Here is a 27,663-nt window from a genome sequence, read left to right on the forward strand (position 1 = left end):
ACGCGGAGACCCTTACCTTTATGGCTCAAGTTTCGAAGTGATCACGACGGCGAGGAACCGGAAGAGAGGCTAGCGGTGAGACCTTGCCTTGGTGGCTTGGTGGCTCATCTAGGTGGAGCATTTGTCTTTGTGACTTGGTGGCTCAAAGGCCGTGACCGGGTATCAACTGGGGGCATATCCTTTGTGGAGCTCCAACGTGGATTAGGGGTGGCATTCATGCCATAGATACTATGGGAAAAAATCCTTGTGCCGAGTTTGCTCACTCTACCTTATTTACGTTTCCGCATTTACTTACTTATAATTTACATTCTTAGATAGGTTGCAAGCGCTTTGATCGGTAGAATAGACACATTAGATAAACCTAGAGTATATTTAAATAAAAATTGATATAGATTTATCTTGTGTTGTTTTCGGAGCCGAAATAGTTTTAAGTGTCCTAATTCACCCCATCTTAGGACGTCACCGATCCCTCGCAGCGTGTCATGTGGTTGAAAGAAGGGGACAAAAACACGAGATACTTCCATCGAAAGGCAATATGGCATGCACGTAAAAATAAAATCGCTCGGCTAAAAAAGGAAGATGGTAGTTGGACCGAACAGGTGCATGAAATGGAGGGAATGGCTACTACATACTTCAGAAACCTCTTTTTGAAGGACGAAAATGTTAATCCTGACTTGGTTCTTCATCTTTTTGATTCGGTTGTGACTAAACGGATGAATAAGGAGTTGTGCAAACCATTTTCTAAAGAAGAAATAGGTGACGCCCTTTTTCAAATAGGGCCTATGACCGAGTTGATTGGGTTTTTTTTTTTTCAAATAGGTGCAAACCATTTTCTGAAGAACAAATTGAATATATCTAAGGCTTATGACCGAGTTGATTGGGTTTTTTTACAAAAGGTTCAAGGGAAGTTGGGCTTTCATCGAAAATAGATACAGTGGGTGATTAGCTGTGTGACCACTGTACGTTATGCCATTTGCTTCAATGGAGTTCGTCTGGGCTCCTTTCAACCAACGCAAGGTCTACACAAAAGGTGATCCATTATCTCCATATATGTTTTTGTTTGTGGCTGATGCTCTTTCAGCTCTTCTCCGACAGGAAGCTCAGAATGAGGCAATTACCCCTATTAAGGTCTCAAGAAGGGCTCCAGGCATATCACATTTACTTTTTGCTGATGATAGTTTGTTGTTTTTCTAGGCAAATTAATTGGAGGTTCAACATATTAGAGATCTTTTGAAGTCCTTTTGTACTACTACGAGACAACTCGTCAACCACTCTAAGTGCTCATTACTGTTTCATGAAAGTTGCGATGCTGAGGTGCGTGACGTTATTGCTTTGCTTCTGGGTACTTCACAAATTTCCTTTGAGCCAAAGTATCTTGGCCTTCCTACACCGAATGGCCGGATGAAGGCTGAACGCTTTTAGCTGATCAGGGAGAGATCGGGTAAGCGTATGATTACTTTTCTTGAGAAAGAGCTCTCTATTGGTGCGAAGGAAATCCTCATTAAATCGGCGGCCTAGGAAACTTTGACATACACAATGAGTGTTTTCAGATTACATGACGGTGTCTGCGATGAACTGAAAAAAAATCATCGGGGACTTTTGGTGGGGATCGAAGAATGGAAAAAGGAAAACCCATTGGATAGCTTGGCATAGAATGACTCGGTCCAAAGGCATGGGAGGTATGAGCTTCCGGGACATGAGACTCTTCTATCAAGCGTTGCTCACGCGGCAAGCATGGCGCCTGATTGAGTTTCCGGACAGCCTGTGCGCTAGAGTTCTCAAGGTGAAGTATTTTCCAAATGGAGCCTTAATTGATACTGCTTTCCCAGTTGTCATGTCTCCTACTTGGCGGGCTATCTCCCATGGGTTGGATCTGCTAAAGAAGGGATTGATTTGGCATATTGGCAATGGAGAGAGTGTACATATCTGGCGCCACAACTAGATACCTAGACTGTCAAGCTTGGCAGTCTCCGGTCGGCTGAAGGTATGTAGATTAAAACGTGTCTCAACTCATGACCGAGTCTAGCTCACAGTGGAACATGAGGCTGGTTGAAATGGTGTTCTTTCCCCATGATGCTGAGGCAATTCTCAAGATAAAGATCCCAATGCGAGGACACAATGATTGTCTAGTCTGGTACTACGAGAAATCTGGTTTTTTCTGAGTCCACGGAGCATATAAGCTTGCTTTGAACCTCCGCGATCAGAATGCTGGTGAGGGAAGTATGAGCAGCATCCAATGGGCGAGAGACTGTTATGGAGCTCGGTGTGGAAACTGCAATTACATACGAAGGTTACGGATTTTATTTGGAGAGCAGCTAATCAAGGATTACCCACTCGCGTTAACAAATGGAAAAAGCAGCTAGAAAGGATGAGCACCTGTGAGCTGTGAGGTCTGGATTCGGAGACTGAACATTACAAGCTTGTAAACTGCAATTAGCCTAGAGCACTTTGGTCGGCGATCAGGAAGCACTGGTCCATACCAAATGAGGCTCATTTTTGGTACAGTGGTCCCGATTGGCTCTTAGCTTTGTTCTCAGGTTTAAGTCCGGAGGGCAGTGTGCAGGACGTGCTCCTTTTGTGGCACACATGGCATGTTCAAAATGAAATTGTGCACAAAGCCAGCAGGCCGCCAATCACTGCTTCTGTCCTTTTCTTGTGCAATTACTTTGAGGCACTGATCATGGTCCGGAAAGAGGAGGGTGTGGTGAACGACAAGGGCAAGAAGGCGCTTCTGTCAATGACTGAACATCGATGGAGAGCCAATTTGGCCAAGACCGAGCTGAAGGGGAACGTTCGCTGGAACCCTCCGCCGAATGGATGGGTGAAGGTCAATATGGATGGCGCATTTTCACCGGAATCTAGAAAGGCAGGAGTGGGTATTATGATTCAAGACCATCAAGGGGTTGTTCTTTTTTGTGCCTGGCGTGTGATCTTTGATGTGGCCTCAGCGGAGGAGGTGGAATTAATAGCGTGTAGTGAAGGTATAGGCCTAGCTGCTGACCGGATCTAGAGAAAGACAATAGTGGAGTCGGATTGCTTTTCAGTCATCACTGCTATTAACTGTAGGAGCCCTGATAAGTCGGCATTTAGGTTCTTGGTTGAGGATGTTAAGCAGGCTAGTTGTTTGTTGCCAGATGTGAAATTCCAGGCCATAAAGAGGGAGAGGAATTTGGTCGCTCACGAACTTGCGTAATTGGTGAAACGTACTACACACTCCGTGGTGGGGAGTATACAGTTCCCCTTTGCATTAAGTCACCACTTGTCCAGGATTGTAACTTCTCTCCTGAGTAATCAATAAAGCTCTCTCTTTACTCGCAAAAAAATGTAGCAGGTAGTTCAAAACATATCCATTGAGATGGATCAAGTTCTAGTTCTATGAGTTGAGTTATCGAATTGTGAGATGAAATTCGTGGTTCGTGAAGCATGGTGCAGTTATTGACAAAATTCAGTCATAGAGCATCATTTTCAGGCATACAGTTCAAAGATCAAACACAGCTGGTTGCTCGCCTACTCTAGAACATCAAGCACATTAGTAGATCCAGTGTGTGCTAAATTCAGGATCAATCTATGGATTTTTTAATAATATTATTTTGTTAGAAAATTATAAAAATAATAATTAAATTCATAAAATTAAAAAAGTGTCTATCAGCATGCAGAGTGCTGACTAGGGAACTAAATTCACAAAATTACAAGAAAAATGTCTGTCAGCACGCGAAGTGCCGACTAGGGATCTGTCAGCACTCTTCGTGCCGACATACTACGTGACAGTGGGCCCGAGATCCTGTTAGCACTTTGAGTGCTGACAGGTGGTGGCACAGAACTGGATCTGTGCCATGTCGGACCTCGGTCCGGACCGTAAACCCGTCGGCACCAGTGGACACAAGTGTCAGCTCAAGTCGGTCGGTACACGGAGTGCCAATAGGCCTATAATAATTAGACGGCTATTAATTTCCCTCGCTGCCTTTTGTCTACCACATGCGGGTGTGAGATGTTGTGGTGGCACGCGGCGGAAGGCTCAGCTCAGCTCGGCTCGGGGAGCCAGTGACGGGCGGCGTTGCAACGGGCCAGGTATTTTTTAATTAGAAAATGTAGGTAGGACAATAGGTAGAGAGAAATTAGAGAATTTAGGATTAGAGATAGAAAATTGTGTATTAGAGATATTTGTTTAAAAATGCTGGTAGAAAGATTTAGAATACTAGTGAGAATAAGGTAATTAGAGTTCGACGTTCGACGCCGCGGTGCACGGGCACGCCAACCGGCTCGCCGCGTGGGCCGGCGCCATTGTTGTCTCGGTGGAGTACCGCTTCGCCCCCGAGCACCCGGTCCCTGCACTCTACGGGGACGCGTGGGCGGCGCTCCAGTGGGTGGCCGCGCACGCCGCGGGCCAGGGGCCGGAGCCCTGGCTGACCGCCCACGCGGACCTCGGGCCCGTCCACCTCGGCGGAGAGAGCTCGGGCGCCAACATCGCGCACCACGCCGCGATGCGTGAAAGTGAATTCGCTCGTGCTGATCCATCCCTACTTCCTGGGAGGAGACAGCTCCGAGTCCGACGAGATGGGCATGGCGTTGCTCCGTGAGCTGGTCAGGCAGTGGCCGGTGGTGTGCCCAGGCACGAGTGGGTCCGACGACCCGTGGATCAACCCGATGACGGACGGCGCGCTCAGCCTCGCTGGTCTGGGGTGCCATCGCGTGCTGGTGTGCGTCGGGGGGAAGGATGCGATGAAGGGCAGAGGAGGGCTGTATTGTGAGAAGCTCAAGGAAAGTGGGTGGTGCGGCGAGGTGGAGGCCTGGGAGGCCGATGGGCAGGGGCACGGTTTCCATCTCTTGTGGCCGACGAGCGCAGAGGCGGAGGTGCAAGTCTGGGTCATTGCCGAGTTTCTGAGCCGTAGATGAGATCTCCAGTACTCCACTCCTTCACATGGCCATATTGCATTGTCCTCTAATTTGGTATCTGAGCCCACATTAGCTGTGCCGAGTTTTGATTAAGAACATGGTTGCTTTGATTGTTTTTCAGTAGACATGTTCAGTGTATACGAAGTACATAACATTACTATCCTATGGAGTTCAATTTCAGTTACTCAATTATTCTTGCCAGTTAGAAATTTTGTTTTTTACGGAAGCTACGGTATGGGTATCAAATTCCCAAATTTCAACAAAAAGGAGTGTGTTACTGAATCGAGCCAAAATTAACTGACCTGTATTAGACTTACCTTCTGGCAGATATTCACTGTGCAACTCTCTAATTGGGTATACATATGCTATTTGCTATTTGTATTTCATATAGCTGACTTAATTTTACAAAAAAAATGTTAGCATTCTTAACATTCTCTTCAGCACATGCCTTGTGATCTTGTTGCATGACAAGAGCAATCATAGCATAAGTGAGATTTCTCACAGAAGCGCAATCCTCCTGCGCAAACGTTAGTGTTTCGCTAATTCGAAACAAGGCTTTCATGTTCGAACTGCTGTTTATTGTATAATTGTATATGTATTGTGGGCGTGTCATTATACTCAAACTATACGAAAGGAGACAAACTATAACTGAAACATGTAACTCCATTCATTCAATGTCGAAATTATAAAGTGCAGTTTCATAGTTTACAATTTGCTCACACACATGTACAAACGCACACGCTATCTAACTATTTCTTCGGCAATTTCTTCGTCCTAGTTCCCGTGGCCTCGCAGGGCCCCCAGTTAATTACATCCGGCTTCTCGGACAACCTCCGATTAAACTGCACTGCACTGGTCGTCATCAAGTCGTCTCTGAGTATACAAAGCTGTAGTCACACGCATCACAGATAAAGCAAAATGAGCGTTTAAACAATAAAAGTAAAAGACAGGACAAACAGTCTATCGTGAGCTTTATGGACTGTTTATACATCCTGGGTCATCATCGGCCACACAGGCCTCAAACACTGCAGCTCCTCATCATCGGCCGTAGCCTCAGGTGCTATACGAGGATAGAGGGAGAGAGAATCTAGTTACACGACAGTTTACCAGGTACAACCAAATGGGAGCCCGACGAACTGCATTGTTTCTAAATTCCTATCTACGACCTCTAACCTCATCCCACAGCAAACCGAACCACAAAGGCTAAACCCCATAAAGATAGTCACGCCACACAGGCAAAAGGTAACAAGCCGTAGTAGATATCATAGCCTCAACCATCCTGTAATGACACTACCGACAATAGAGAAGTAGGGCCGACAATAGGGGGCAACCACCACAGGGAAGCTAGGCCATCCCACCAGCTTCATCAACCAGCATAGATGAGCAACAAGCAATATAAAGACATAAGCGGCCAACACACTGAGTTATCACTGCTAACAGGAAACAAAATAGCCACATGGGTGTATCAAGCCGTGACCAACATCAGAGAGGCAGCCTCATCCCAATGACAATGAAGGCCTGAACAAATACAACTTAACAGAGCGCAAATATCTCAGCAGCAAAGACATAGGACCAGCAATAAGATAGAGCCATGCTCGCATATGCGGCAACAAATATATGCATGCGATCTTCACAGGCATCATCAGAGGGCACCAGACAATTGCCTCTCATCTACCTCAAACTACAGCGGAAGCACACATGCACGATGGCGCTTAAACCCCCAACCGGTGGAGCTCGCAACCCGGTGGCTTTTTGACTCCCAACCGGCAACAAGGACACCTCAACCATCATAGCATGAGATTCACCACCAATCAACAATCCCAAAGAGAACAACCAACAACTCTTAACGACAGCAATGCATAACCGGCCATAGCTCCAAGTACATCAATGCCATCACGGCACCACGGTCAGACAGAACAAAACACCTATCACCTAGATGATCGCGGCACAAAGCCGGCCGGCTTTCACCATAGAACAAAGAACAGCTGATCAAGACAAACTAAAGCGCGGCACATATCCACCTCCATGGCCATGGCACAAGTGCCAGCCGAGACAAGAGATCAAAACCCCATCGACTCGACAGCAACAACACGCCTATGCGCCAGAGCACCTGCATCACCTTATGACAGCGAGCACCGAGAAACACGCACGTTGCAGCACATCATCTCCTCACAATCACGGCACGGATCCGACCAGAGCACATCATCTCCTCACGGTCACGGCACGAAGCCGGCCGGAGCACATCATCTCCTCACGGTCACGGCACAGAACCGACCGGAGCACATCATCTCCTCACGGCAGTGAACATCGAGAAACACACACGCCAGAACACAAAGACCACTTGCCTGTCGCACGGACATGGCGCGAATGCCAGCCGGCGCACCTATGCAAAAGAAGGAGGGGAGGGCACGGCTACAGCAGAAACCCACCGGCACACGAGGTGATGGCCATGGCGCTCCGGCGAGCAGGGTGTCGATGGCAAAAGGTGATGGCTAGGGGCGAAGGCTTCTCCCCCCCCCCTCTCTCTCTTCGCTTCCCGGATCCGGCCCCTATCTCTTCTCTCTCTGTTCTTTCTTCTCTCTTCTCTCCCAACCCCCCTTCTCCGATCCAACCCCCTCCTGGGTTATATAGCGGTGGGGGGGGGGGCTCCCAGTATAGCTTCGATTGGAAGGGGATAAGTACGTGGAAGGATAAGAATGGCCGTGCGCGGCTCAGGAGAGGCGGCGCGGCTCGGGTGTGGCACGGAGAAAGGGCGGCGCGGAGCAGAGAGGAGGGGGAAAAGTCGGGCAAGCTCGGGAGCGTGCGCAGGGCGAGGGGGAAAGAGGCACAACGGCGCGGCACGGGCGCAGCTCGAGAGAGGGGCGACGTGAGTCAGGAGAGGCGGCGTGAGGGAGGGAGGATGAGGAACAGCGCACGGCGCCCCTAGGGCAGGCGTGGCCGGGGCGGAGATAAAGAGGGGAGCTGGGCTGGGCCAGCCTGACGGAGACGGGAGGAGATGGAATGGCCGGGCCGGCCCAAAGCTGGATGGACTTTCTCTTTTTTTTTTCTCTCTCTCTCTCTCTCTTTTTCTTTTCTTCTCTTTTTTTTATATATATGTATATGTGTAGCTCTTTTGGCATACCAAAATGGCATCGTACAGTTAGAAGCCTGATGGCAGTCCTCACCTGCAAACAAGTCCAGGAGCATCCTAAGCAACAAAGAAACCAGGCTATGGTTGCTATGATGGATTATGAATCAGCGTAAAACAAACAGGCATGCAAATCATTTGCACCCACCTATTTGATGGTATGCCTTAGGGAAACCCCCATTGCGAGGTATCCCGGGCGTGCAGTTTTGTTTGGCGTGCAAGGCATGGTGTCTTGGACAATCTTTTACTTTCATTTGCCGCGTCAATGGGGCTTTGAGCAGTCTGCTTTCATTGACCACATGCAGTTCCCCATCTCATCTTGCAAAGAGCATGCTGGTTGAGTAAGCTACATGCTATATGCAGGAAATGTCATGATGTTGTATGAACCAAAGGATGTTGGTAGAATTTGCGATGAAACGTTGCAGCAATTTAGTCTGTTGTTGCAGTGTCTGAATGAATGATGTAGGATTGATGCATGGTGTATATGTTGGTTCATCATGGTGTGCATGTTGATTCATGAGGGAATCAATGTTATTGTAAAAAGAACTGCATGAGAAGATGTCTCTATTCTGCACCAGGTGCCAGTAGCCAAACTAGACAGAAAACTGAACTGAAGTAGAATCAGCATCAGCATATCCAATAATTACCACATTGTATTTCTTGCATCTGGGACACGTTTGAAAATCTAATCTCTTAGAGTTTATAAAGACGTAAGATTTCCTTGAAACAGATAAGATTATAGTTCTGCAGAAGCAATTGCCTGCCTCACTATAAATTTAACACCTAACTGCTGACATCATAATTTCTCTTGATACACAACATTGATGTCATGTAACTGAGTACCTCAACCTTTTTCTCAAGTTATGTAGCAAGTTCCATTGTACCATCTGAATATTATTTCACCTAAGTTTGAGTTATCAATTGAACTTAAATCGAGTCTTCATCTTTTATGAAGGAAACAAAAAGAGAGCGGGACTAGAAAATAGGTTGTTTGATGAGGAAATGGAGTAAGTCGGATCTATTTGAATTTTTTGTAGCACTCGGATTTTTCTATCAGACACATATTATGTAGCATGTGGGGGCAAATTGCTGTTCTTTACTGGATCCGCAACAATTGTTTTTGCAAGGTTATCATTTTCTCTTTCGTTTATTTTGCTTCCTTTGATAAATCAAATAGCTATTCTTTAGAACTTTCTTTGTTTGAAGAGTCCTGAATCCTTGATTATTTTTCATGAGATGATATTTGGTCTTAGAATGTGACCTTCCTTGACATAATACAACACATTTGATTACACTTTTAGCCTAGGGGAAGCTGGAAGTCTACAGGTTTATCTCATTTACGCAGGCGAAGATCGACAACCTTTTCGTCAGTCATTTGATGTAGAGAATAGTAAAAGTTCATTTGCGTACAAAACAAATGAACATACGTCAACAATGACGCAACAGATATCCAGTTTATATAACAAAGCTGGCTCAAGTTAAATGATATCTGGTTGTTTTCCTATAGCTGCATGATGTCCAGAGTCAGTTGCTGCAGCAGCGCAGCTTCTTCCTGATGTTAACATGTAATGGCTGTACAGGCCTAAGATCTTGGTATCTTAGGTAATCAACATGAAATAGCAAACATAATTGGTCACCCTATTCATTAGGTTGCATGCACCGTCGCAAGCACGATCAGGTTGAAATAGAGCACAAATGTATGTTTTCTTTTTGGTTCCAAATAAGTGAGGGTCAATTTTCCATCATGCCTAAACATTTAATTGCAATAGTTTCCTTTTTCTAGCAGTGCCTTCAGGGCACAAGTACATTCCTTAGCTCAAGGGTAGCTGAGAAAGAAATGCTTATTCCCTAAAAAAAGGTAATATTCACATGTTACTCTCAGATGCAAGCATCTCAGTCATCAAAATAAAGAGAACCACACTTTCCATTTTGAGAATTCCATGTTGTGTGTATTCTGACAAGAAAAAGGACATTTCAATATATTACTAAGTTCATTTACATCCCAAAACACACATTGGTTAAGTTTCAGCAACTTAACTTTTATTTTATATATGTACCATAATTTTTTAATCCTCATTGTACTAAAAGTTACTTAGGATAGTTCTCAGGTGACTACTTGTGTTCCTAATTATCCCTTCCTTTTTAAAGCACCTGACCTAACTACCCTTAACAATATTTCAAACAATTAACTTGTACGTTTGCACTTCAGGTGTAGACACCTTCTCATGCATGAAGTATCTGACATGTTTACTTATTGGATATGATATGATTATCCCACGTTTAAGTTATCCATAATGACTAACTCCTGAATGTATAGACCCTTTCTGACTACCAATATCTTGAAATTTCTCATCTGGAAGTCTATAAATACATCTACCATACATAAATTGTGTCATCCTAATCGTCCTTGGTGGATTTCAATTGTTTTAATCCTTGCCTTGAAGAGAGTCGAAATATGGAGATAGAAAAATACATCCATCCACCAACTTATGGCAACCTTGTAACAATTCTTTCTATCGACGGTGGAGGGATTCGAGGAATCATTCCAGCTTTTGTTCTCGCCTTTCTGGAATCAGAGTTGCAGGTAAACCTTTAGTTATGAGCGCAACTGCGCAATCTTTATATATACTAATTGGAGGCTCCCTCCGAAGCTCCACGGTGATTCGGACGGTGCTCAGGACAAGACATGCTAAGAAAAAAGAGAAATCCAAGAAAATCCTTAAAAAAAGCAAACCATACAGATATCGATTTAGTAGACTTAATCATCCTTAACCATTGGATCTAACATATCCCAAAGTAACCCTTTTCTTGCTTTTAAATTACCCACCTCTGCCATTACATATTCATCCGTACAACAAAATTAACTTACCATCCTGAACACGTAACTGAGTCCAACAACAACTAAAAAACTAATTATATGCACTACTATATTATCATACTATTTTGCCAAAAGCACTGAGCTACATCTTGCCAGGCTCTAAATCAAATAGTACACGTACACAACACAACTTAAAAGGAATCCAAAACAAACACGTCAATGCCATTATTTACGGCTGGGATACAATAAACAAATCTGCCAGGTATCGAAGTCCGAGTATGATGCATGTCCCAGGTCTCGAATATATATGCAAGTCCAAATTTTCTTCTCCAGCGTTGGCTTCCTTCCTGTTTTGTCAAATAAAGGTACTCGGTTCTGGACAAATCCATCTTCCAGTAACGTGTTGTTGTTCTGCTTTTTTTAATCCAAGGTATCTATGCATGTAATAATTTCTGTACACAAAAGCATCTAAATTAGTACCATGGTGATCCTTAAACATGCATACCTCTTTTTATCTTTATAACTTTATGTATTGTTTCTTGCTGTTTCGGTTGACAGGTTGCAATGCTGTGCAAAACCTTAAGTGAAATTAGGCCAGGAAAGGAGTTATGGAAAATCACAGCAAGGATAACAAGACTATGGGATGCAATCTTGCGCAGCAGCGGTGAAATTTTAAGTCTTGACATGATACTTATTGATGAAGAGGTATACGGATTCTTCGTTATAATTGCAGCTGCTTTTTAAGTATTTTCAGTTTGCAAGCTAATGATGAATGACAATCCAGGGGACTATGGTGCATGGAGTTATCAATAAGGCATCTATTCAAAAATTCAAAACATTGATTCAAGAAGATAATGTGTATGTCATAGCGAATGTTAGAGTCACACAAGCAGCAAAAACATATAGACCAGTAGAAAATGACAAGGTAGTGAACTTTTTGCCCACAACTACTATACAGAAGATCAAAGATACAGATGACATTCCAAAGTATAGTTTCAAGTTTTGCAACACAGATACGCTTTCTAAAAGAATTAACATCGACACTTATCTCTCAGGTATGTTATCACTGACTTTGTAACTTTATGTTAATTCTCATATTTGATTGCCATATAATCATTCATACTTGTGTTTAAACAGATGTTATAGGAATTGCAGCATACATTGGACCAGTTGAAGAAACTAGGACACAGTTTGGAGTATCAAAAATCCGTGATATTGTGCTCCTAACCGAGTAAGTTGAAAAAAGAAAAACATGAAAGTCAACTACCAAATCATCATTCGTTTCTTGAAGGTCATGATATTGTCCTACTAATCTGCTACGCGTGTTGATCCTGTACATATATGTCCCTCAAAATCATTTTTTGTCAGATATTAGAATACTTGATGTTTCATACTGATTTATTTGCTCATTTTTCAGTGATCAAGAAGTGAAAGTTAGATTGTGGAATGACAAAGTAGAGCAAGTCGATGTAAAGTCAAAAACTCATGTCATCATAATAACATCTACAACTGTGAAGAAATTTGGCAGTATGTCTTCATTGAATCAGTCATTTATGTATATCATTTGTAGTGTGTCTTATATATAAATACCCCTAGAGAATTAAATAATTGAAATATTCGTAGGATATTCTCTATCATCAACCAGCGCAACACAAGTTTTTGTAGATTTACCTATTGGTGAAGCTATAGATATACAGAACAGGTAAAATAAATTCCTATATTGTTACTTCTATTTTAATCTACGAAACATGCCCTCTAATATGATAGATATTATTCTTTGTATGCAAATAGCATTTGTTCCAATGAAAATATTATCAAAGAGATACATGACAAGGGCCATGTAAAAGGGACATTGGAGGAGCAAATGCAGTACAATAGAAAAACTTTGGAAGAATTAAATTTGATTTTGTTTGACTCATCAAATCAGGTATGCTATTGTTTGATCATTATGTAATACATTGTTTAAGTTCAGTTACATGCATTTTAATGACATATTTCTATTTATAGGAAAAGATATTCACTGTTGAAGCAACAATTAATGTGGTTAATACAAAAAATGGCTGGTACTACATCTCATGTAGTGACGATAACTGCAAGAAGCAACTTGACAAGAATCCTGATCACTATTTTTGCAAAAAGTGTGATAAAAAAGCTCAGCCTAAAGTAAGGTAAATAATTTAGTAATTTACAATCTTATTATGCTATTTCTATTAGGAAATTAAATTTTAATCACAATGTTTGCATGTTGCAGGTACAAAATTAAGCTTGAAATAAGTGACTCAACAGCGACCGCAACTTGCGTACTTTTCGACAAGGAAGCTCAAATGCTAATTAGTGAATCAGCAGATTTCATGATTGCTTCAGTCAATCATGACAATAAGGAGCTGCCAAAATCTCTGCAGAAAATATGTGGACAAACACTAATTTTTCAGTTCAGATTGACTGATTACAACTTCACAAGTTGCAAACCAGACTATACCGTCTCAAGAATATTTCTTCCAAATGAAAAAGGAAATTCAAGAATTGAGATGAAAAGCATCAAAGAGGTAACTCTTCTGAGTATTTAATGTGAATTGGTCATTTAATTTTTCTGAAACACTACCACAAATTTAGAAAGTTTAACTAACAATATTGAGAAAAATATGAAGGTAACATTTCAAGTTTCCTCATATATTAGCTCACTAATAAATTGTATTTTTTTTTTACATTTGACTACATCAGTAACACATTATTATTAGCCCCTAATTTTTCTGTTCCTTTTGTAGACTACCTTGAGAAAAAAACCCAAAGGATGTTCTTGAAATACAAGTGCCTTATGAAACTAAAATCATAAATATACCGGATGATGTTGGTAATGAAGAACACAAAGGGAAACACAGAAGTAAAAGGATAGGAAGAAGGCATAAGCATGTTGAACTTGAAGATGACGAAATTTCTGAAAGCCAAAACAATAGTACAAAATTGCAAAGAAATAGAAAGTCTGTTCTACAAACAAAACAGGAAAAGCCAAACAAAAAGGTGCTTGAACTGTTATGCAGACAAAGTCATTGTAATGCTTGGCATATTTAACTTATCTATTTTTCTTTGCAGGTAGACAGCACAAATTATTCACTTAGCAAAATGGAATCAACCTGGATGGCGCACGTGAAAGAAGAGCCAGAAGATAGCGATGTTAGTAGCATGGATAAAAGCAGATGTGAAGAAGACAGATCTCCATCAAGCAAACTTCAATGTGGCAATCAAACAAGACGGAGATATATGGCAATAGAAGATGACTCAGACGAAGTCTGCACAAATACACCTGAAAATGAAGGCTTGGAGATTGACAGAAATCACGCCAAACAATTAGCTACTCTAGAAAAGAACATAAGGACCGGAGAAAGATTGGCTAAAAAGATTGATGGAAAAAAGAGGAAAAATATTGATGCTAAATGCAAGAAGACTGTTGATCACCTAGAAAATAAAGCAAATCAGGGAAGGCCTAAGAGATCAAAGAGAGTTAACCAAAAGTATACGGACATCTTTTAAATTACCACGGTCTACTTCGTTTTACAATATGTGACACATTTTGTCAATAACAGTGGATAGTCAAGTTTCGTACCTATACTTTTTATTTACACAATAGCTCAATATATATTCAGTAATTGCAATAACAGTGGAATGGTTATTTGCTTTTCTTATTTAATTTGATTCCTCAATAGTAATTGCAATATGATTTATAGCTCATACAAGTTAATAAACACTGAAATTCCACAAAATCCACCTTCATTACTACTAAATCAGTTAGAGCAGAAGGCAGATGTGAACCACATACAAATCAACTATACATTGTGAATACAGCAATGAATAGCTCTGATCTAAGAGTTTCACCAAAAACATAGTACCTTGGAATAAATATTCGATTTAAGATGGATTAGGGAGAGTGGACTTACGGCCGGGCCGAAGAAGCTCGAAAAGTGTCTGGACCCGCCGGACGTTGTCCTCGGTGAGGTCGAGCGACGCGAAGATCGCCTTGACCGAGTGGGCCCGGCGTCGGCACTGCACACCGCGCGCTGCTGCTGCTCTTAGGCGTGGGAGATGGTCGTAGGTGATCTACTGGTGTTGCTGCTCTTAGGTGCGCATGAGAGCCACTTCCACCGACGGTACTCTGGTAGCAAATTGTTGTAGCCGGCAGGCAGCCGGAGAGGAAGGAGAAGTGACAGTATCAGCACTGGGGGCGGAGACGCCAAGAAATCACCTTTTTGGCTGCCCTTTACTGTAGCAGGGGAAGGGGACGGGAGAGTTCTACAAGCACTCAGCCATCGATTTTAGTGGTCATAAATGCTACTCCGAGTAAATGTTTATGAAGTAGAAGTGGTCCAGATTGGTGGTGGACTGGTGACTAATGGGCCGGGCTTATGAGGAGGCATGTGCACAGTTCAAACCAAGAGGAATTTCCAATATTTCAGAATAAAATTTACATTTCTATTTGCAGACTATATAAATGAAAATTAAGAATTTGATATATTCTCAGCATAAGCTTGCTTTCAATATAAATAATAAAATATAACATAATATCTAATAATATATCTGTCTTAATATGCCACGTATCAAAATTATAATCGTTTCCAAATGTAACGAGTCCAAAAACCTGTTGTCAAAAATATACTATTTTATACACCTCCGCCATTACGTATTCATCCATACATACCATGAGCTCAATATCAAAATATGAAAATTAATATGTCACATATCGTAACGAGCCCAAACACCTGATGACAAGAAATATACTATCCTGGACACGTAACCGAGTCCAACAACAACTAACAAAAACTAATTTTATCCACTACTATATTATCATATATAGATAAGATCGCCAAGCTTATTCTGCCAAAAGCCAAATCTCGCCGAGTTTGCTTGGAAGCCAGATCTTGACGAGTTCTGTGTGCCGCCACGAAGCAAGGTCTCACCAAGCTCTTCTAAGCTAGATCTTGCCGAGTCCTTCTATGTCGCCAGGAAGCCAAATCTCCACGTTCTTCTGCTACATATTTTCAGCGTAGCCTTCCTTGCTGTTTTGTCAACCAAATGTACACTGGTCTGGACGAATCCATCTTCCAGGTTTGCATGTATTTAATATTTTATGTACACAAAAGCATCTAAATTAGTACCATGGTGATCCTTAAACATGTATATCTCTCTTTACATTCATATAATAATACAGCTTCCAGTGTCCAATCAAAACACGTGCCATTGCATTATAATAGGCTGCACACCCACATATTTTTCATCATCAAGCACAAAGCCTACAGATTCAATCAACAGGTTTTCATCGACAGTTTTCATATCCAAATCGGTGGTATAAAAAGGTAAGAACATTGAGGTGGAATATCTTTATTTCAGCATACTTATATTCTTCTATATCTATAATCCATAATTTTAAAGTACTTCCTCACAGATTGCATCACATTCTTCTGCTACATACAGTGACCAATCCAAACACGTGCCATTGCATTATATTAGGCTGCACACCCACATATTTTTCATCATCAAGCACAAAGCCTACATATTCAATCAACAGGTTTTCATTGACACTTTTCAGATCCAAGTCGGTGTATCTATAATCCATAATTTTAAAGTACTTCCTCACAGATCGCATCACGCCCTACATTATGGATCAAAACAACATGCTACATCAACCATTCAGTACTAGAGACAATCGATTAAAGAGGAAAAATTTATTAGTTCAGAAAAGAAGCAAGGTACCAACTTGGCTACACTATTTCAATCCTCCTTTTCTGACACCACATTCGAGCTGCAATATATTTTGCCAGATTATTTACAACATAATTTAACAACTTTTCAGGCTAGAGTAAATCAAGTCAACAAAGGTAAACTCTTTCAAATAAATTTAGTATCTAAACTAACCTTTCCAACATGACTAATCAATCAAAATGCATTCCAGAAATGTTGAAGATGATCTACATAATTATGGACCTGAAAAGGCTCGGATGAAGAGGAAACAAATTATAAACAGGAGAAATAACAAATGTTCAAAACTAGATTGCAATGATATTTATATGAAACAAAATATCTCACCTAATAACAGTGAAAGGTACTAGCTCACTATTAGAAGTATTAATTTACTATACTACTACTACCCAACTATAATTTACCTTTAATACAAGATGTTGTAGGCCATCAACTGAAATATATACATCAGCATAAGCCGTACCTGTACCACCAAACAACAAGGTAATGATGCAACACTTTTTTTTAATCAGTTTTCACAATGCTATGCAAAATAAGTTGACATTGTACCTTCCTTTCAGGATGTAAGCAACAATCACAATATAGAGCAACATCAGGGGAAAAAAGATCAAGTGAAAAAAAGGTAGTCACCAGATCGACATCATGGCCTATCCGATCATATAACAATACGATTAACAATTATCTTCTCAAACATTCGTTCTTTTGCAGTGATACAAGGTATAAGTTGAAAAAAACATCAAAGAGGAAACAACCACTAGATGACAAAGAGAGTAACAAACGTGCGAGGTCGAATAGCAGGAAAAACGGCAATACTGAATCTGCTTCAAGGTAGCAGCTTGATTTCCAAATAATTAATTTATCATACTACTACTATACAATCGTCATTTACCTTTAATAGACAATGTTGCAGGCCATTGACTGAAAAATCAACATCCACAAGTCCCATTGTTATTCCACCAAGCAAAAGGGTACCATGCAACACTTATATTTTGTATAAGTTCTCAAAATGCTATAAAAAAATATGTTAACACTGTATTTTTCAGAATGTATATTTTACATCCCAGAGGGGCTATAATTGGAGATGGCCTATTCAAGTGAAAGAAAGGTAGACAATTAGATAACACCATTGCCTATTCAATCACTGAGTATTATTGAGTAACAACTAACATAAATAACATTCTTTTTTGCAGTGATACAAAATATCAATCGATAAAAAAACCGTCAAAGAGGAAACAACCACTGTCTCACAAATCAATGTATTTATCGACCAACAAAGGTAATGATGATATCAGATCTACTTCAGAAGCAACAAATGACTCACAGTCTCAGCAGGAACCAAATTTATGCAACCAATCATCTAATCCTGATTTTGCTACAAGACAAATGAGTAAATCATGTAGAGAAAAAATACGAAAGTTACGAGCCATAAAAAGGGGAAAAGCTCCACGTCCTCCTCCAACTGAAGCTTCAAACTTTGGAAAACCCACTTGCATATGCCCACACTGTGAAGCTGTAATGTGGCATCAAGAAAGAAACAAGCATAATAGGAATAAATCAAGACCAACATTTGGACTCTGCTGTAAACAAGGGAAGGTGAAGCTGCCACTATTGAAAAAGCCTCCAACATATCTTGAGAAACTACTTTGTTATAATGAAAGAGGAGAATCATCGAACTATAGACAAAACATCAGAACATACAATTCAATGTTTGCATTTACTTCAATGGGTGGCCACATCGATCATGAGATAAATAAACAAGGTGGTGGACCCTATGTTTTTCAGTTGAACGGCCAAAATTATCATCGAATAGGCACATTGCTTCCGAAAGAAGGTGATAATCCAAAATTCGCCCAGCTGTACATATATGATACAGAAAATGAGGTAAAAAATAGATTGTGTGCATCTACCTCAAAGACAAACAACCAACAATTAGACGAAAACATTGTGTCTGGATTGTTGGAGATGCTTGATGAGAACAATGTTTTGGTGAAAACATTTCGCATGGCAAGGGACAGATTTAGAGAATCAAATTTCCAAAATGTTAAAATACGACTACTGGGTGAAAGATCGAGAGATGGAAGATAATATAACCTGCCAACTGCCTCTGAAATTGCAGCACTCATTTTGGGAGATCAAACTAATGAAGCTTCAGGACGGGATATAATAGTGAAAGACAAGGATAAACACTTACAAAGAATTTCCGAACTGCATCCGAGCTTTATGTCTATGCAATACCCTTTGCTATTTCCGTATGGGGAGGACGGATTTAGATTTGAAATACCATATGAAGAAATAGAGGGCCATGAAGGCGAGAGGAAGCATGTCACCATGATGGAATATTATGCATATCGCATCCAACAACGCTTGAATCAGTCAACTTTGTTGCTAATGAGTGGTCGACTATTCCTCCAATTCATAGTAGACGCAGCAGCATGCATTGAACAGTGGAGACTCAATTGGTACAGGATGCATCAAGGCACGCTACGGACAGAACTGTACAGTGGACTGCAAGATGCGCTTGACAATGGTGACACAAGAACTGATCAGATAGGTAAAAGAATAATATTGCCTTCATCGTGTACAGGAAGTCCAAGAAATAAGCAACAATACTACCAAGATGCTATGTCAATATGTTGTTGGGCTGGATATCCAGACATCTTTCTCACTTTCACATGTAACCCAAAGTGGCCCGAAATACAGTCCATGCTGGACTACATACCAGGTCAAAAGCCAGAAGACCGTCCTGATATTTGCAATAGAGTATTCGTTATAAAGTTGCATCAACTAATAACAGAGAACATCAAGAAAAACATGTGCTTCGGCCGCACAATAGCAGGTTTGTTTATCAAACCATCTTTAGCATTTCTACAATTCATTTATGACCATGTTAATTATTTGATCCCTATCAAATTATATGTGCCTCCCAGTATTAAATATAATATTAAAAAATTTCTTTTGCAGTTATCTATACAATTGAGTTTCAGAAAAGAGGACTTCCTCATGCACACATACTGGTCTTCCTAGACCCAAAAGACAGGGACCCCAACCCTTCTAATATTGATAGCATCATATCAGCAGAGATCCCAGACAAGGATGAGGATCCAGAAGGTAATATGGCTATTGAAAAATTCATGATGCATGGACCATGTGGAGAGGCAAATCATAAATCATCATGCATGATTGATGGTAAATGCTCAAAACATTTCCCCAAAATGTTCTGTCAAGAGACAACAATAGATGAGGAAGGGTATCCAATATACAGAAGAAGAGATGATGGGAGAACTGTAGAAGTAGATAGAGTAAGATTGGACAACCGGTATGTCATTCCATACAATAGAGACTTGATAGTCAAGTACCAGGCACACATAAACGTCGAGTGGTGTAATAAATCAAGGTCCATAAAATACCTGTTCAAATACATACACAAAGGAGATGATAGAGCTACTGCAAAGCTGACTGCTATAGATAAGAATGATGAAATACAAATGTACCTTGATGCACGGTACTTATCAGCAGGAGAAGCATCGTGGCATATATTTGGATTCGAACTTCAACACAGAGAGCCATCTGTACAGAGATTACAGTTCCACCTTGAAAATGAACAGGTAGTCGTGTTTCCTGACTCCACTGATCTTGAGAAGATTGTACATCGCCCAGGTATAGAAAATTCAATTTTCACAGAGTGGATGACAGCTAATCGATTGCACGAAGATGCACGCAAAATAACCTATGCAGAATTTCCAACAAAGTGGACTTGGCACTCAAAGGAAAAGGAATGGAAACCAAGACGTGGAGGAAAAAGATCAATAGGAAGGATCTATTATGCCCATCCCGCAAGTGGTGAAAGGTACTACATGAGAATACTGCTAAACATCATCAAAGGATGCAAATTATTCAAAGACATCAGAACAGTGAATGGTGTTATCTACCCAACTTACAAATCGGCGTGTTACGCACTTGGTTTACTAGATGATGACAACGAGTGGGATGACTGCATCAAAGAGGCATCATATTGGGCTTCTGCAGCACAAATGCGTCAACTTTTTTGCACAATACTGTTGTTCTGTGAGGTCACACACCCAGACAAATTGTGGGAATCAAATTGGGAACTACTCTCTGAGGACATCCAAAGGCGTCATAGGAGAATTCTAAATTTCAATACACTACAGCTACAGCCAGATCAAATAAGGAATCTTACGCTAATAGAGATCGAGGATTTGCTAAGGGAAGGCGGAAAATCTTTAAAGGAATTTAAAGGAATGCCATTACCAGACAACACTGTCATGCAGGGTCTAAGAAATAGGTTGATAAATGAGGAGCTAAACTATGATAGATGTGCTCTAGAAAAAAAAAGCATGGAACTGCTCGGTAAATTGAATCTTATTCAAAGAAAGGCATTTGATGCAATAACACAATCAGTAAACAATAAATTTGGCAAACTTATATTTGTAAATGGATATGGTGGAACAGGGAAAACATTTCTTTGGAAGGCTATCACAACATCGCTGCGATCTGAAGGAAAGATAGTTTTAGCTGTGGCCTCCAGTGGAATAGCAGCACTTCTTTTACCAGGAGGAAGAACAGCACATTCAAGGTTTCACATCCCACTGAACATCAACAACGAGTCGACGTGCGATATCAAGTAGGGATTATTTCTTGCAGAGCTATTAAACAAGGCATCTCTTATATTATGGTATGAGGCCCCAATGACAAACAAACACTGCTTCGAGGCACTAGACAAGAGCTTGAGAGATATTCTGAGAAATACAAATAGCAATAGCCAAGACAAACCATTTGGAGGGATGACAGTAGTAATGGGAGGTGATTTCAGACAAACATTGCCAATCATACCTAAAGGACGCAGGTCTCATATTGTTGATGCATCCTTAAAGCGTTCATACTTATGGAGGCACTTCGAAGAAATTAAGCTAACACAAAATATGCGTCTGACTGCACTTACAGATTCTCCAGAAGAACAAAAGAGGACCCAAGAATTTGAAAAATGGATACTTAGCATTGAGGATGGCTTAGCAGGAAACAAAGAGGATGAGGCATGGATAAAAATCCCAGAAGACTTGATTTTGCAAAAAGGAGCAAACAAAATGGAGACAATTGTCAACAACACGTACCCAGACCTGTATATGAACTACAAAAACAAAACATACCTAGAAGAAAGGGCCATCTTATGCCCAAGAAATGAGATGGTGGATGAGATAAACTCTTACATAATGAGTCAAATACCAGGTGAAGAAACAATATATCTAAGCTCAGATATAGTTTGCAAAGCTATGTCAAACAAAGAAACTGAAGATCAGTTGTATCCGACAGAGTTCCTCAACAGCTTGAAATGCCCCGGAACACCAAATCATGCACTACGATTGAAAGTTGGTCTGCCAATAATGCTGCTGAGAAATATCAATCAAAGTGCAGGCCTATGCAACGGCACAAGGTTGACTATAACACAACTAGGGAAGTGGTTCATCAAAGCACAAATCATAACCGGTTCCAACATTGGAAATAAGGTGTATATTCCACGAATCATCATGTCACCAAACGAATCAAAGTGGCCATTTATGTTGAAAAGAAGGCAGTACCCAATATCGGTGTGCTTCGCAATATCGATAAACAAGAGTCAGGGGCAATCACTAAAGAATGTTGAACTCTTTTTACCTAAGCAAGTTTTCACACACGGACAACTATATGTTGCTGTATCACGTGTCACAAGCAAACAAGGACTGAAGATACTAATCTCAGATGAATAGTCTCCCGACGAAAATGTCGCAAAAAATATTGTGTTCAAAGAAATCCTTTAGTACACTATGTACATCCTTCATATTGCAAAATACTTTGGTATTTAAAATATCCTTTTCTAAAAATTATACATTGGTATTTTAGACGTGGTATTTGATAAGTACACTATGTACACATGCAACCACGAGTTGGGGAGAAAAGAATGAGAAAATGAAGAGCAAGACAAATAACTTGTGAGCCGAACGATGTCCTTGATGGCCGATGCGATGATGACCTCTTACAACGCCGATTTCAGGCAAACATCCCATGGAAGACGGATTTCTCCATTTGCAAATCGCGGAAAGGCAGGGCCCAAAGACCTTGGGAAGACCGTGGTCTCGCAGAAGGACGAAAGATGTAGCGGCAAACGGCCACGCGGAATGGCACGGCGACCCCGCCAGACGTTGCCCTCGGTGAGGTAGAGCAACGCGGAGATCGCTGCGACCGAGCGGGCGCGACGTCCGGTCTTAGGCGTGGGAGATGGCCGTAGGTGCTCTGCTGCTGCTCTGCTCTTAGGTGCGCATGAAGCCACCTCCACCGACGGTACTATGGTAGCAAATGGCCATATGTAAAATCAGCTGTAGAGCAAGGATATAAAAATTCCAACAGGAAGTCAAGCAGCATGCATGATTACAATACTGCAGTGGTGCGCGACGACTATCCAAACACCAAAAGACACTTACTCATTCCAAATCATGCATTTGACTTTCTTCTCGATCTGAAATTGATACTGCAACACCGGATTCTATCCGGAGATCGATAGGCACCTTGACTGGCGCAGGGCATCCGATGGTCGCCGCCATGCTGCTGCCTAAGGTGGCAAGCCCAGTCCTATGATCGGCGCCGACAGGCCGCCGGAGAGGAGGGAGAAGCGAGGGGATCGGTGCTGGGGTGAAGACGCCGAGAAATTGCCTTTTCGCCTGCCATTTACTGTAGCAAAGGAAGGGGACGGGAGAGTTCTATACGCTGGTATTTTAGTGGCCACAAATGCTGCTCCACGCAAATGTTTATGAAGTAGAACTGCTGCTGGGCTGGTGACAAGTGCTGCTGGCCTGGTGACTACTGGGCCGAACTTATGAGGAGGTATGTGCACTGTTCAAACGAAGACTAATTTCTAATATTTCAGAATAAAATTTAAATTTCTATTTGCAGAATATATAAATGAAATTTAAGAATTTGATATATTCTCAGCATAAGCATGCTTTCAATATAAAGTATAAATATAACACAATATCTAACAATATATCTGTCCTTTATAATGCTGGCCCGTGCAGACGCACAGGTTGATGGGCTAGTGGAGTTTCAAATATTGTAAGATTTCCAAGGCAACACTAACCTTTCTCTTTTTTTTAAAACTAAGGCAACACTAACTTGGTGAGAGATATGATATTGTACAACTCCCTATTCCATATGTTGCATGAGAGAAATAAGTGCATTGTAGAGTCAGAAATTTATTGTTTGATGTGCTAATCTAAAGTTCAAACTATATCCCTTCGTGGGATAACTTTGGAGATGCATTGTTGTCTTAACCATAAATATATTATGACTTTCATATCCGAGTAAATATTGAAAGCCTATTGCAAACACGCTAAATATGTTCTTGATTGCTTCTCATGAAAAACTGTTCTGTTTAATTTCTAAAGAAACTTGATGGAGAGGAAGCCCGCTTAGCAGATTACTTTGATGTCATTGCTGGGACCAGCACAGGGGGACTTGTGACTTACAATGCTGACTGCACCAAACAAGAAGAACATACCACTTTTTGCAGCCAAGGATATTCAAGCATTTTATACGAACCATGCTCCCAAGATTTTCCCACAGCAGAGGTGAATATGTGTATTATGGTTTTCGTTGGTTGGATTGCAAACTTTTCTGTTCAACAATTTTTTTTGTCTTTCTTCAGGGGTGCATTTGGTAGCATAATTAGGATATTTCGATCGCTGTTAGGACCTTATGATGGCAAGTACCTTCATGAAGTTGTGAGGAAGAATTTGGGAACCACCAGACTGCATCAGACTTTAATACATGTGGTAATACCAACTTTCGACATCAAGCGGCTACAACCAATTATTTTCTTTTCCTATGAGGTCTGGCTCTCCATCCTTCCTTCCCTCCCCTTATCCCTCCCTCCCAAGTCTCTGAAGAGTCATGTTCCATACCTGTAAAGTATGGTACATATTTTGTTATGGATCCACCATATGTTTCTGCATGTTGATGACAGCCAGTTAAAACCATACTAGTATAATTTGGCAGATTTGCAAATATATGCTACTCAAATCAAATTACCTCAACTTGTTGTGTAAAAGAGAATCAAAAGGAAAAGATGTATGAACCAATAACAAGGACTTCTATTGTCCACCATCCTTGAAATTTATGTAATAATTATTTTTTTGTATCATAGGTTAAGAACAACAAGTACAGCACAATGGATGCTCTGCTATCAGATATTTGCATCAGCACATCCGCTGCTCCAACTTATCTACCTGCACACTACTTCAAGACAGAAGACTGCCGTGGGAACATCAAGGAGTTCCATCTTATTGATGGAGTAGCTGCCAATAATCCGGTACAACAATGATCAGTAACTGTGCATAAGTGAATGCCAGAAAATTGCACTTCTATGTACCGATGATCTTGCAAAATAACAAATTCACTTGATTCAGAAATTGAAGAGAAGTTTTGATTTTTGAAGGAGACCCAATGTATCTCTCTCTGTTGTTTAGGCTTTAGTTGCCATCGGAGAAGTAACCAAGCAGATATTCAAGGAAAAACCGGATTTCTTCACAATAAACCTATGGATTATGGCCGGTTTTTGGTCATTTCACTTGGCACAGGCTCATCAAAATTTGAAGCGAACTACAATGCACAAACGGCTAAATCATGGGGAGTGTTGGGTTGGTTGCTTGGCAGTGGATCCACTCCCTTGGTAGATATTTTCACACAAGCAAGTGCAGATATGGTGGATATCCATATCTCTGCTGTTTTCAAAGCTTTGCATTCTGAGCAGAACTATCTGAGGATTCAGGTGAGTAATAATAGAGACATTTTGATTTGCAGGAACTAATAAATCAGCTTCTTTATCTCAAAGAGTGCCATTTCGACATAGCAGGATGATACTCTACAAGGGACACTATCATCAGTTGATGTTGCAACCAATGAAAACATGGAGAAACTTGCCAATATTGGAGATATGCTGCTAAAGAAACCTGTTTCACGGGCAAACCTGGAGACTGGCCATATGGTGCCTGCTTGTAACAGCACAAAGATGACCAACGAATAAGCTCTCAAGAGGTGAGTTCTACACCACCTATTTTTTTTCTCGAACACGTAGGAGAGCTACGCGTCATTACATTAAGGAGAAAAGTCACCCAGTTTATAAGAAAAATCGGGCTCAAAAACCTTAACAAACACAACATTACAACCCGCAGAGCCTATCTCACACGTAAACACAGAAAGAAAGAAAAAAACCCCAAACCCCTAAGAAACCGCACAACAAATGTCCGACAAAGCAATAAATAACCCGGCACACACACAGCAATAGAACGACATACAACCCGGTCAAGTGGCACCCACACCAAGCAATAACATCTCGCAAGAAATTGTGCCCAGCTAGCACCTCTACCAGAACCCCAACAGGCGGAGCCCTGCTCCCACTCCTGACAACCAACTCGGATGGTGGCACCACTCCAAACGAAGCACACAGATGGGGTCATGGGATGTTGGAGCACAGTCATTGGCGCGAAGCGTCGGAGATGGTGGGAAGACCAGCCGAACAGGAGAACGGAGTGTGTCCTGCAAAGGGGTGCTGCCAGATGTAATGACAAGGAACAATGGGACTCTCCGAAATGACACTTTCAGGAAGGAAACTGCAAAGGAACCGTTGTCGCTCTTCCAGGAAGCCAAATAGGGTTTTCACCCAGAGAGAACCCAGAGGGGAAGCTTCGACACAACGCCTCTAGGAGGAAATGACGCCCGCGAGCGTCACCGTCGTCGGCAATGATGCCTAATAGGACTTTCGCCCGTAAATCCCCCCTACCACGGCGCAACCCGATGAACCCAGAGGCTCGACGGATCGGCTAGACCAAGCACATGCAGTAGAACATCCAGCAGCACATAGAAGTGGAGCACGAAGGCCCGAGCAACACACCAACCATCAGAGAAGACCGCATGGAGCAGCAACACGGCAGATCCGGCCAAGAGCAGACCGGCGGCGGCAATGGACAAAAGGAGAGCAGGCTAGCCTATGGAGCAGACCGGCCAAAGGAGTAGACCGGCACCACGCCGCACCATGGCCGGTCGAAGACCCGACCGGGACATTAGGGCAGCAGCCCGCCTGCAAACAGCAAGGCGCGGCACACAACTGTGCGGAGCGGTCGCACGGCATCACGAACACAGCAGAAAGGAGGCCAAGGGTGAGCTCGCACAACAAGAGCAGATCCACTGCGCGGATCCAACCTCGAAAGTAGATCCGGCAAGGAATTGCACAGATCTGACCGGAGGAAATAACATTGCTGGCGAATCTGGCCGGAGCAAGAGGAGCACACATTAGGTGCAGGGGGTAGGGGAGAGGGGAGGGGAGGGTGGGGAAGGGGGGAGACAAGGAAACGGAGGGAGGAGACCACGACGGCCCGGCTTCGGAGTCACTGTTGGCCGCCGGTGGCGGCGTCTGCCTGCCGACAGCGGTGGCTGGATCTAGCTAGGTTTTGGGGGGAGGTGGGCTGCAGGTCAAGTCGCCCCCTCTCCCCCCCCCCCCCCCCCCTGAGTCGCCAGAGCGGGCGACGTGAGGGGGGCCTCACTTTTGTGCCATCTACACCACCTATCAGTATAACGATTGCATAATTACATTAGATACAAATCAGGATCTACTTAGCAGTTCCAGTATTTGCAGATTTGCGAAGCTGCTGTCTGATGAAAGGAGAATTTGCAAGGCAAGATCGCTGAAATGAAGATAGTCCTGCACTTTTTTGTGTCAATGAGCTGCCAAAGAGAACTTCTCTGCACGATTTCCATCAATAAGAAACTAGTTGATATTATTTGTTGATACGAAGTTCCATTCGTTGTGACTCAACAGAATAATGTGTAGGTGATCATACTGACACGACACATTGACAATATTAGGCTCTGCTGGCTTTCTTGGCGTGTTAAAATTTAAAAGCACTAATATTCATTTTGAATAAATCTCAGCATTGAACTACTGTTATCATAGTTTTTGTCAGTACTGGCGGTTTTATTTCAGCCGACGAGTGAAGAAAAGATTCCAGGTCGCCCATCTAATAACCATTAGAAA

The 27,663-nt window shown here is 41.9% G+C and overlaps 1 long non-coding RNA gene and 2 pseudogenes across 10 annotated transcripts; 2 read left to right on the plus strand and 1 right to left on the minus strand.

Moving 5' to 3' along the window:
• The first annotated feature begins 2,680 nt into the window (after positions 1-2,680).
• Positions 2,681-4,893, plus strand: LOC133896990 (probable carboxylesterase 1; annotated as a pseudogene).
• A 2,358-nt stretch (positions 4,894-7,251) lies between these two features.
• Positions 7,252-27,322, plus strand: LOC133896991 (patatin-like protein 2; annotated as a pseudogene).
• LOC133896809 (uncharacterized) lies at positions 10,725-23,417 on the minus strand. 10 transcript variants are annotated; one of them, XR_009905844.1, is made up of 6 exons: positions 23,060-23,416; positions 16,991-22,954; positions 16,743-16,811; positions 16,585-16,629; positions 14,771-16,479; positions 10,728-11,290 (listed from the first exon to the last, which is right to left on the minus strand). It is a non-coding gene; the product is annotated as an uncharacterized LOC133896809 (long non-coding RNA). The 10 variants fall into 10 exon arrangements; XR_009905846.1 differs by having other exon boundaries at positions 16,581-16,629; XR_009905845.1 differs by having other exon boundaries at positions 10,725-11,290; positions 14,771-16,811; positions 16,991-17,049; positions 17,476-22,954; positions 23,060-23,417.
• Positions 27,323-27,663: the final 341 nt, after the last annotated feature.

This window comes from Phragmites australis, chromosome 17, assembly GCF_958298935.1.
Source record: "Phragmites australis chromosome 17, lpPhrAust1.1, whole genome shotgun sequence".
Taxonomy (NCBI): domain Eukaryota; kingdom Viridiplantae; phylum Streptophyta; class Magnoliopsida; order Poales; family Poaceae; genus Phragmites; species Phragmites australis.